The sequence below is a fragment of the Hyla sarda genome, chromosome 6, assembly GCF_029499605.1.
Source record: "Hyla sarda isolate aHylSar1 chromosome 6, aHylSar1.hap1, whole genome shotgun sequence".
NCBI lineage: Eukaryota > Metazoa > Chordata > Amphibia > Anura > Hylidae > Hyla > Hyla sarda.
This window is the reverse complement of record NC_079194.1, coordinates 197,861,654-197,869,877: the sequence shown is the minus strand read 5'-3', so window position 1 is coordinate 197,869,877 and position 8,224 is coordinate 197,861,654. Positions and strand designations below refer to the sequence as shown.

The following is an 8,224-nucleotide window of genomic DNA, read 5'->3' as shown; positions in this document are numbered from 1 at the left end:
TCTTTATTCTGTAGGTCCATACGGTTAAAATGATACCCTACTTATATAGGTTTGATTTTGTTGTACTTCTGGAAAAAATCATAACTACATGCAGGAAAATGTATACCTTTAAAATTGTCATTTTCTAACCCCTATAACTTTTTTATTTTTCCACATATGGGGCAGTATGAGGGCTCATTTTTTGCAAAGTGATCTGAAGTTTTTATCGGTACCATTTTTGTATTGATTGGAGTTTGTAATCGCTTTTCATTCACTTTTTCATGATATAAAAAGTGACCAAAAATAAGCTATTTTGGACTTTGGAATTTTTTTTGCACGTACGCCATTGACCGTGCGGCTTTAATAATGATATATTTTTATATTTCGGACATTTACAAACGTGGTGATTCCACATATGTTTATTTTTATTATGTTTATATATTATTTATATGGAATTTGGGAAAAGGGGGGTGATTTAAACTTTTAATGAGGAAGGGCTTAATGTGTGTGTGATAAACTTTTTTTTTTACCTTTTTTTCTTTTACACTTTTAGCCCCCTTAGGGGACTTTTAGGAGGAATCATTTGATTCCTCATACAGATGAATGGGATTCCATACAATCCCATTCATCTGTGTGCTCTGCGCTCGATTGATAAAGCCTGGTCCTGCCAGGCTTTATCATTCAGAGAGCCGGAGCCGACACAGGAGGAGAGGTAAGCCCTCAGGCTACCTCAGTAGTGGATCGGTCCCCCGCGATTGCGCTGCGGGGGAGCGATTCACCCCACTGGACCACCAGGGACTGGATACAGGCACCTTTAGATGCTGCTGTCAGCTTTGACAGCGGCGATCTAAAGGGTTAATAGCCGGCCAGTCAGTTATTAACGCCGGCCCCCAGCTACAAGAATCAGCTGGGGGCAGGCCGGTATGACGCAGGCTCGAGTCGGGAGCCCGCGTCATACCTCGGTAACGGCCATTGGACGTGTATATACGTCCATGGTCGTTAAGGGGTTAAATATGCAAATGGTATCAATAAAAAGTACAGATGACAGAGCAAAAAATTTGCCCTCATACCGCCCTATATACAGAAAAATGAAAAATTTATAGGTGGTCAAAATATACAAAAATATTAAAGTATCTAGCCATGGGTATCATTTTAATCATATTGACCCACAGAATAAAGTACACATGTCATTTCTACCGTAAAGTATACAGTGTGAAAACGAAACCCTCCAAAATGCGCAAAAATGTGGTTTTCATTTAAATTTCCTCCCTAAAATATATATTTTTGGGTTCGCCGTACATTTTATGGTAAAATGAGAGGTATCCTTACAAATTACAATTGGTCACGCAAAAAACAAGCCCTTATATGGGTCTGTAGATGGAAATATACAAGAGTTATGGATTTTAGAAGGCGAGGAGGAAAAAACGCAAAAATAAAATTGTCCTGATCCTTAAAGGGGTTCTCCGCTGCCCTATCTTCCGGAGCTCCGTTCGCAGCATCTGGAAGTTTATTACTCGGAACACTGTGTGCGGGCTTCCGTGTTCGAGGCCGCCCCCATGTGACGTCACGCCCGCCCCCTCATGACGTCACGTCTGCACCCTCAACAAAAGTCTATGGGAAGGGGGCGCGACGCACAGGGGTGGCTGATAGATACAGCGGTTCTGACATAAATGAAAAAAAAAAAATACCCATGTGTGACCCCGTTTTGGAAACTACATCCCTCATGGAATGTAACAAGGGGTATAGTGAGCCTTAACACCCCATTTTTTTTATTTTTACAAGGGCTAAATTTGTGGATATAAAGTGCTCTGTGGGCAACTACAATGCTCAGAAGAGAAGGAGCGCCATTGGGTTTTTGGAGTGTTTACAAAGCCCCCATGGTGCCAGAACAGTGGACCCCCCCCCCCCCACATGTGACCCCATTTTGGAAACTACACCCCTCACGGAATGTAAGAAGGGGTCCAGTGAGCATTTACACCCCACAAGTGTCTGACTGATTTTTCATTTGCAATTTTTCATTTGCAAAGCCCACTATTCCAACGATCTGTCAGACTCTAGTGGGGTGTAAATGCTCACTGCACCCAATGTTATGATGTAATTAGGGGGCGGAGCAACAAACAGGAGGCAGAGTGGTAAGTATGAGGCTCTGTTCACATTGTACATTTTGTATAATGTGAACAGAGCCTTCTGCCAGTGTCTTCCCACACAGGGAGACTCCAGCTGTTGCCAAACTACAGCCTCCAACATGCCCAGAAAGCCAAAGGCTGTCTGGGCATGCTGGGAGTTGTAGTTTTGCAACAAGTGGAGGCTCTCTGTTTGGGAAGACATTGCAATATGGGTGCTCTCCTAAGCAGAGAGTGCCAAAATTGTGCTAACCCATTTTTTGTGTTTCTCTTTTCTTCCCATTTCAGATCCTTGTATGCAGAGGATTGCGGTGGATTCGGTGGATTACGGCGATTAACTAAATTTTTTTCTTTTAATTAAATGGCTAAAGAGGGCTGTGGGGGAGTGCTTTTTTTAAAATGAAATAATGTTTCCAATGTGTCGTGTTTTTTTTTTAATTGAATTTCCAGGCTTAGTAGTGGAAGCTGTCTTATTGACAGAATCCATTACTAAGCTAGGGCTTAGCGTTAGCCCCAAAAACAGCTATCGCTAACCCCCATTTATTACCCCGGTGCCCACCGCCACAAGGGTGCTGGGAAGAGCCGGTACCAACAGACCCTGAGCATCAAAAATGGCCCTCCTTCACCTAGTTGGCAACAGGCTGGTGTTATTTAGGCTGGGGAGGGCCAGTAGCAATGGTCCTCGCCCACCCTGGTAACGTTAGGCTGTTGCTGCTTGGTTGGTATCTGGCTGAGAATAAAAATACGGGGAACCCTATGCGTTTTTTTTTCTCATAAATAAATAAAATAAAAATGCATAGGGTTCCCCCTATTTTTATTCTTAGCCAGATACCAACCAAGCAGCAACAGCCTGATGTTTCCAGGGTGGGCAAGGACCTTTGTTATTGGGGGTGCCGGGGTAATAATTGGGGGTAAGCGCTAGCTGTTTTGGGGGCTAACGCTAAGCCCGGCTTAGGTATGGATTCCATCTATTAGACAGCTTCCACTACTAAGCCTGAAAATTCAATTAAAAAAAATTACACATTGGAAAAAATATTTTATCTTAAAAAACACTCCCCCCACAGCCCTCCTTAACCATTTTATTAAAAGAAAAAGAAAGAAAAATCAGAAGTGATAGCTGTATATAGTGTATACCGCCCAAAGGGGCTATAGGAGCAAGGAGTCATATCAGTCTGGTGACAGGATTCCCTGCTCCTGTATAGTATACACAGGTACACTATGCACTCCTGTATACTATACAGCCGGGGGAGGTGAGTAGTAATGCTGTACATCACTCCTCATCTCCTTACACTCTGTGGATCGGGCGCTCAGCATCCAACCCACAGAGCGGTACCCTGAAGGCTGTGAAAAAACTGCCACAGGGTACAAATTTGGCTGTTTCCACACAACAGAAAAAAACGGCAGAAAAATTGCCAAAATGCAAAAAAGAAAGCTATGGCAGTTTTACTGCCAGTTTTTCCTGGTGTTTTTGCTGGTGGGAAAAAACCTCAGTGGAATCCTAGCCTGAGAGTAGTTTTGAGAGTGAGTCTTCAGTAATAGTGGAGGAGTGAGTTATAAGGAAAGACCACTAAGCCAGTGCAAAAATGCATCATGTGGAACATTAAAAGTGTCTCAGAAATTGTCAATCTTGAGTTTAAAATATATAGCAAAAGTCTCAATTTAAATGTGTTATCCAGCGATAGAAAATTATAGCTGATTCCTTCAAAAAATGGCACCACATTTGTCTGGTTTGTAGCTTAGTTCCATTGAAGTAAATGGAACCAAGTTGAAATACCACACACAACCTGTAGACAGGCGTTCTTTTTAACTTTTACTAAATAACCCCTTAAACCTTGAAGGGGTTATCTAGGAATAGAAAAGCAAAGCAGATTTTTTCAAAAGACAGTACCACATCTGTCCTTAGGTTGTGTGTGGTATTACAATTTGGCTCCAGTCACTTCAACGGCATGGAGATGCAATACCACTCAGAACCTGAAGAGAGGGGTGGCACTGTTTTTTGAATTAATCAACTCTGTTTTTTCTAATTTAAAATAACCCCTTTTAACTATAAAAAAAAAAAAAAACTTTGAATGAAGACATTTAATGCCCCAGTGGATAACACATAGGGATCAAGTTCAACATTTATGATCTGAAGGATTAAGTCCAATATTTATGATCTGAAGGCTTAAGTAACATTTGTTATTTGGTGGACCTCTGTCCACATTTTAAAAACTTTCTTATGTTAAATGATGTTCAATGACCTTCAATGTGGAGTATTTTTGGGTGCTATATAAATAAGGGGGAATGATTGATCTATAATAATATATATTTATGGGGGAGGTTTAATATTACAAGCAAGTGTTTCAGTAAACATAGGAACGTCTCACATGCTCCATCCATCAACAAGATTAAAGTCTTCTTAATGATGTAACCTTTAAACTCCCCATCAGTCCCAATAACCTGTGATAGGAACAGGAAGCTGTGTTTTCTTATATGAAACTTGTCAAAAGATTGGATGAAGAGCAGCAAATTTTTTGCCTAGTGTGCATGTCAATATTTGTTCTATGCCAAGTGAAAATGGCAATCGATAACTGTTTTGAAATAACCTTCGTCCGTAGTACTAATAGATTGTAATGCTAATCAAGATGGCTTCATGTTTCATTCCCCAAGAACATCACCTTCTGTCTGATCGGATTTGCTCAAGAAGTAGTCACCTATAGAAGGACCCTGGTTCGCGGTGATGTGATTCATGCTGAAGGCCGTTCACTGGAATGAACATCTCCTCTCTGGTGCTTTTTATGTGCTATGATAAAATATCTGCTGCAAATCTTGTTACCTGTGATTGAATGTATAAATGAATTTGCTGGAAAACAATTAAAATTAATCGAATTCACAAGGAAATGTTAAGGTAAGTAATGGAGACAGGACCGCAATAGACAAGAACCATATCTAGCAAGTTTTGAATTATTTTTCTTTTTAACCTTCTTTTAATTGAAAGTATAGTCAGTAACATAACCCTTCAAACTAGTTACAAATGATATCAGCATTTGTCAATGACACTAATGAGCGGACCATGCATTTGGTTTAAAACATATTTAACTTGATCACCTAAGGCATACTAGGTGTAGCTATTGTGTGGACTAAGAATAAAAAGCCAGATCATACCAAAGTTATATCTGCCCTAAAGGCAGGTAATTTGCACCTGCTGATTTTGGCAGACCAGCTGACCATGTTTGACTCAAACTCCATGTTTTAGGCTATGTTCACATGACGGAATGTCAGCACGGAGAATTTCCGTGCAGACATTCCAGACACTGGGGGCACTATGTTATGCATAGACTGTTATGCATTCCGTGCGGACTCTGCACAAAGAATGAACGTGTTCATTCTTTGTATGGACAAGGAAAATGGAATTTCCGTACCGGAAACATCTGGCACAGAAATTCCACCGTGTGCAGAGCGCAGCAGAATCCCGTTAAATTCAGTGGAAATTCTAAGGTGTGAACTTGGCCTAAGAGTATCTCACTGCTCTAAACATGTCAAACGTTTGCTAGGATATAGCTTAAATTTTTGTATGTTTTTGACCTCTTAAGTACGCAGGGCATACCTGTACGCCATGCGCCTGCTCCCCTGCTAAGACACGGGTTCTTGGGCTGACCCTGCATCATAGCCAGGACCTGTGTCTAATGCCGGACATCACTGATCACGGTGATGCCCAGAATTAACCCCTTAGACGTGGCGATCAAAGTTGATCGTCACGTCTAAAGTGAAAGTAAAACCGTTCCCGGCAGCTCAGCTGGGCTGTTCGGGACCGCCGCGATTTCGCGAATTCACGGTGTCACGAACAGCTTGGAGGACGGGGAGGGTCCCTACCTGCCTCCTCACCGTCCGATCGATGACCTGCTGCTCCATGCCTCCTCAGCAGACTGGAGCAGCAGGGTGCTGATAACACTGATCAATGCTATGCTATGGAATAGCATTTAACAGTGTATACAATCAGAAGATTGCATGTAATCATCCCCTGTGGTGACTAAAAAATGGTGTAGAAAAAAAAAAGAAAGGTTAATAAATGTGAATTAACCCCTTCCATACTAAAAGTTTAAATCACCCCCTTTTCCCAAATTCCATATAAAAAAAATAAACATAATAAAAATAAACACATGTGGTATCGCCGCATGCGTAAGTGTTCAAACTATAAAAATATAATGTTAATTGAACCGCACAGTCAGTGGCATATTTGTAAAAAAGATTCAAAGTCCAGAATTGCGAATTTTTGATAATTTTGTATACCCTAAAAAAAAACTAATAAAACGCTATCAAAAAGTCCCATGAAAACAAAAATGCTACCGATATAAACTACAGACCATGGCACAAAAGATTTAGCCCTCATATAGACCCTTATGCAGAAAAATAAAAAAGTTATAGCGGTCAGAAGAGGACAATTTTAAACATACTATTTTTATGCATATAGTTATAATTTTAAGTAGTAAAATAAAATAAAACTTACGTAAATTGGGTATCCTTGTAACCGTATGGACCTACAGAATAAAGTTAAAGTGTAATTTTTTCCGAAAAGTGTACTGCGCAGAAACGGAAGCCGCTAAATTTACAAAATGCTGTTATTTTGTCCCACAAATAATTTTATTTGGTTTTGCTATAGATTTTGTGGTGAAATGACTGATGTCATTACATAATAAAATTGGTAGCTCATGAAACAAGCTCTAATATGGGTCTGTTGGTAGAAAACTGAAAGCGTCATGATTTTTAGAAAAGTGAGGAGGAAAATAACAAACTGCAAATACAGAAAAATACTGAGTCCTTAACCCCTTAGGGAGTCAGTCCATTTTCACCTTAAAGGGGTACTCCGGCGCTAAGACATCTCATCCCCTATCCAAAGGATAGGGAATAAGATGCCTGATCGCGGGGGTCCCGCCGCTGGGGACCCCTGTGATCTTCCACACCGAACCCCATTAGAACTAGCCCCCGGAGCGTGCTCGCTCCGGGTCTGATTACTGGCGATCACGGGGATGGAGCACAGTGACGTCACAGCTCCGCCCCCGTGTGATGTCACACTCCACCCCCTCAATGCAAGCCTATGGAGGGGGCGTGACAGCTGCCATGCCCCCTTCATAGGCTTGCATTGAGGGGGCGGAGCATGACATCACACCGGGGACAGAGCTGTGAAGTCACTATGTTCCGTCACTGTGTTCTCATCACTTGATAAAGCGCAAACTTCCCTTACATTTTTTTTCCAGAGAAACATTTTTTGGAAGGCCAAGAAAGGAAGGGGTCGTTTTCCTGGCCGCCAACATCAGGAAAGACAACCCTACAGAGGCCTAACCAACTTCGACAGGACCAGTGAAAAACTTGAGAGAACTGATTTATTTTGTCAAATACCAACGCATGATCAAAAACGATTGGCTGGCCAAAATAGACCTAAAAGATACCTATTTGATTGTACCAGTACATCATCTACATCAACCATACCTTCAATTCATATGTGAAGACCAGAAATGGCAGTTTACAAGTCTCCCATTCAGCCTGTCGTCGGCACCCTGGTGCTTTACAAAACTGCTAAAACCAGTGGTAGCCACTTTACAGAGAAGTTTACCTGGATGACATCCTCATCATGGCTCAGTCTCTCCAACTTATTAGTCTACATACACAGGGGACTTTGTCGCTCCTTACCAATCTGGGATTTACCTTCAAGGTAGAATTCCTGGGCTTCACAGTAAACACTCAATTAGCCATTTTGAGCCTACCATCCAGGAAAGTGGCTCTGATTAGGAAAGAAATCCGGGCGATTTTAACAAAAATGTATTTCTCTAAGGAGCATAGCCTGTGTAGTGGGACTCCTTTCAGCCTCAATCCAGGCAATTTTTCCGGCACCCCTCCATTACAGGGCTCTGCAACAACCTAAGACTCAACATCTGAGAGAAGGCCTGGGATTCTCAGAAGAGGTATCTTTAACTCCAGATACCAAAGAAGTACTCGTATGGTGGTTGCACCACATTCAAGATTGGAATGGGAAAGCTATTTTCAATTCCAGTCCATTCCTTGTTATGGAGTCAGATGCCAGTCGCCTTGGTTGAGGTGCCCGTTGTGGTCATCTATCCACTTCGCACCTAAGTAAGAGGAATCTG

The 8,224-nt window shown here is 41.7% G+C and overlaps 1 pseudogene; it reads left to right on the top strand.

Moving 5' to 3' along the window:
* Window positions 1-7,165: 7,165 nt before the first annotated feature.
* On the top strand, window positions 7,166-7,285 carry LOC130277835 (small nucleolar RNA SNORA17; annotated as a pseudogene).
* The last annotated feature ends 939 nt before the right edge of the window (window positions 7,286-8,224 follow it).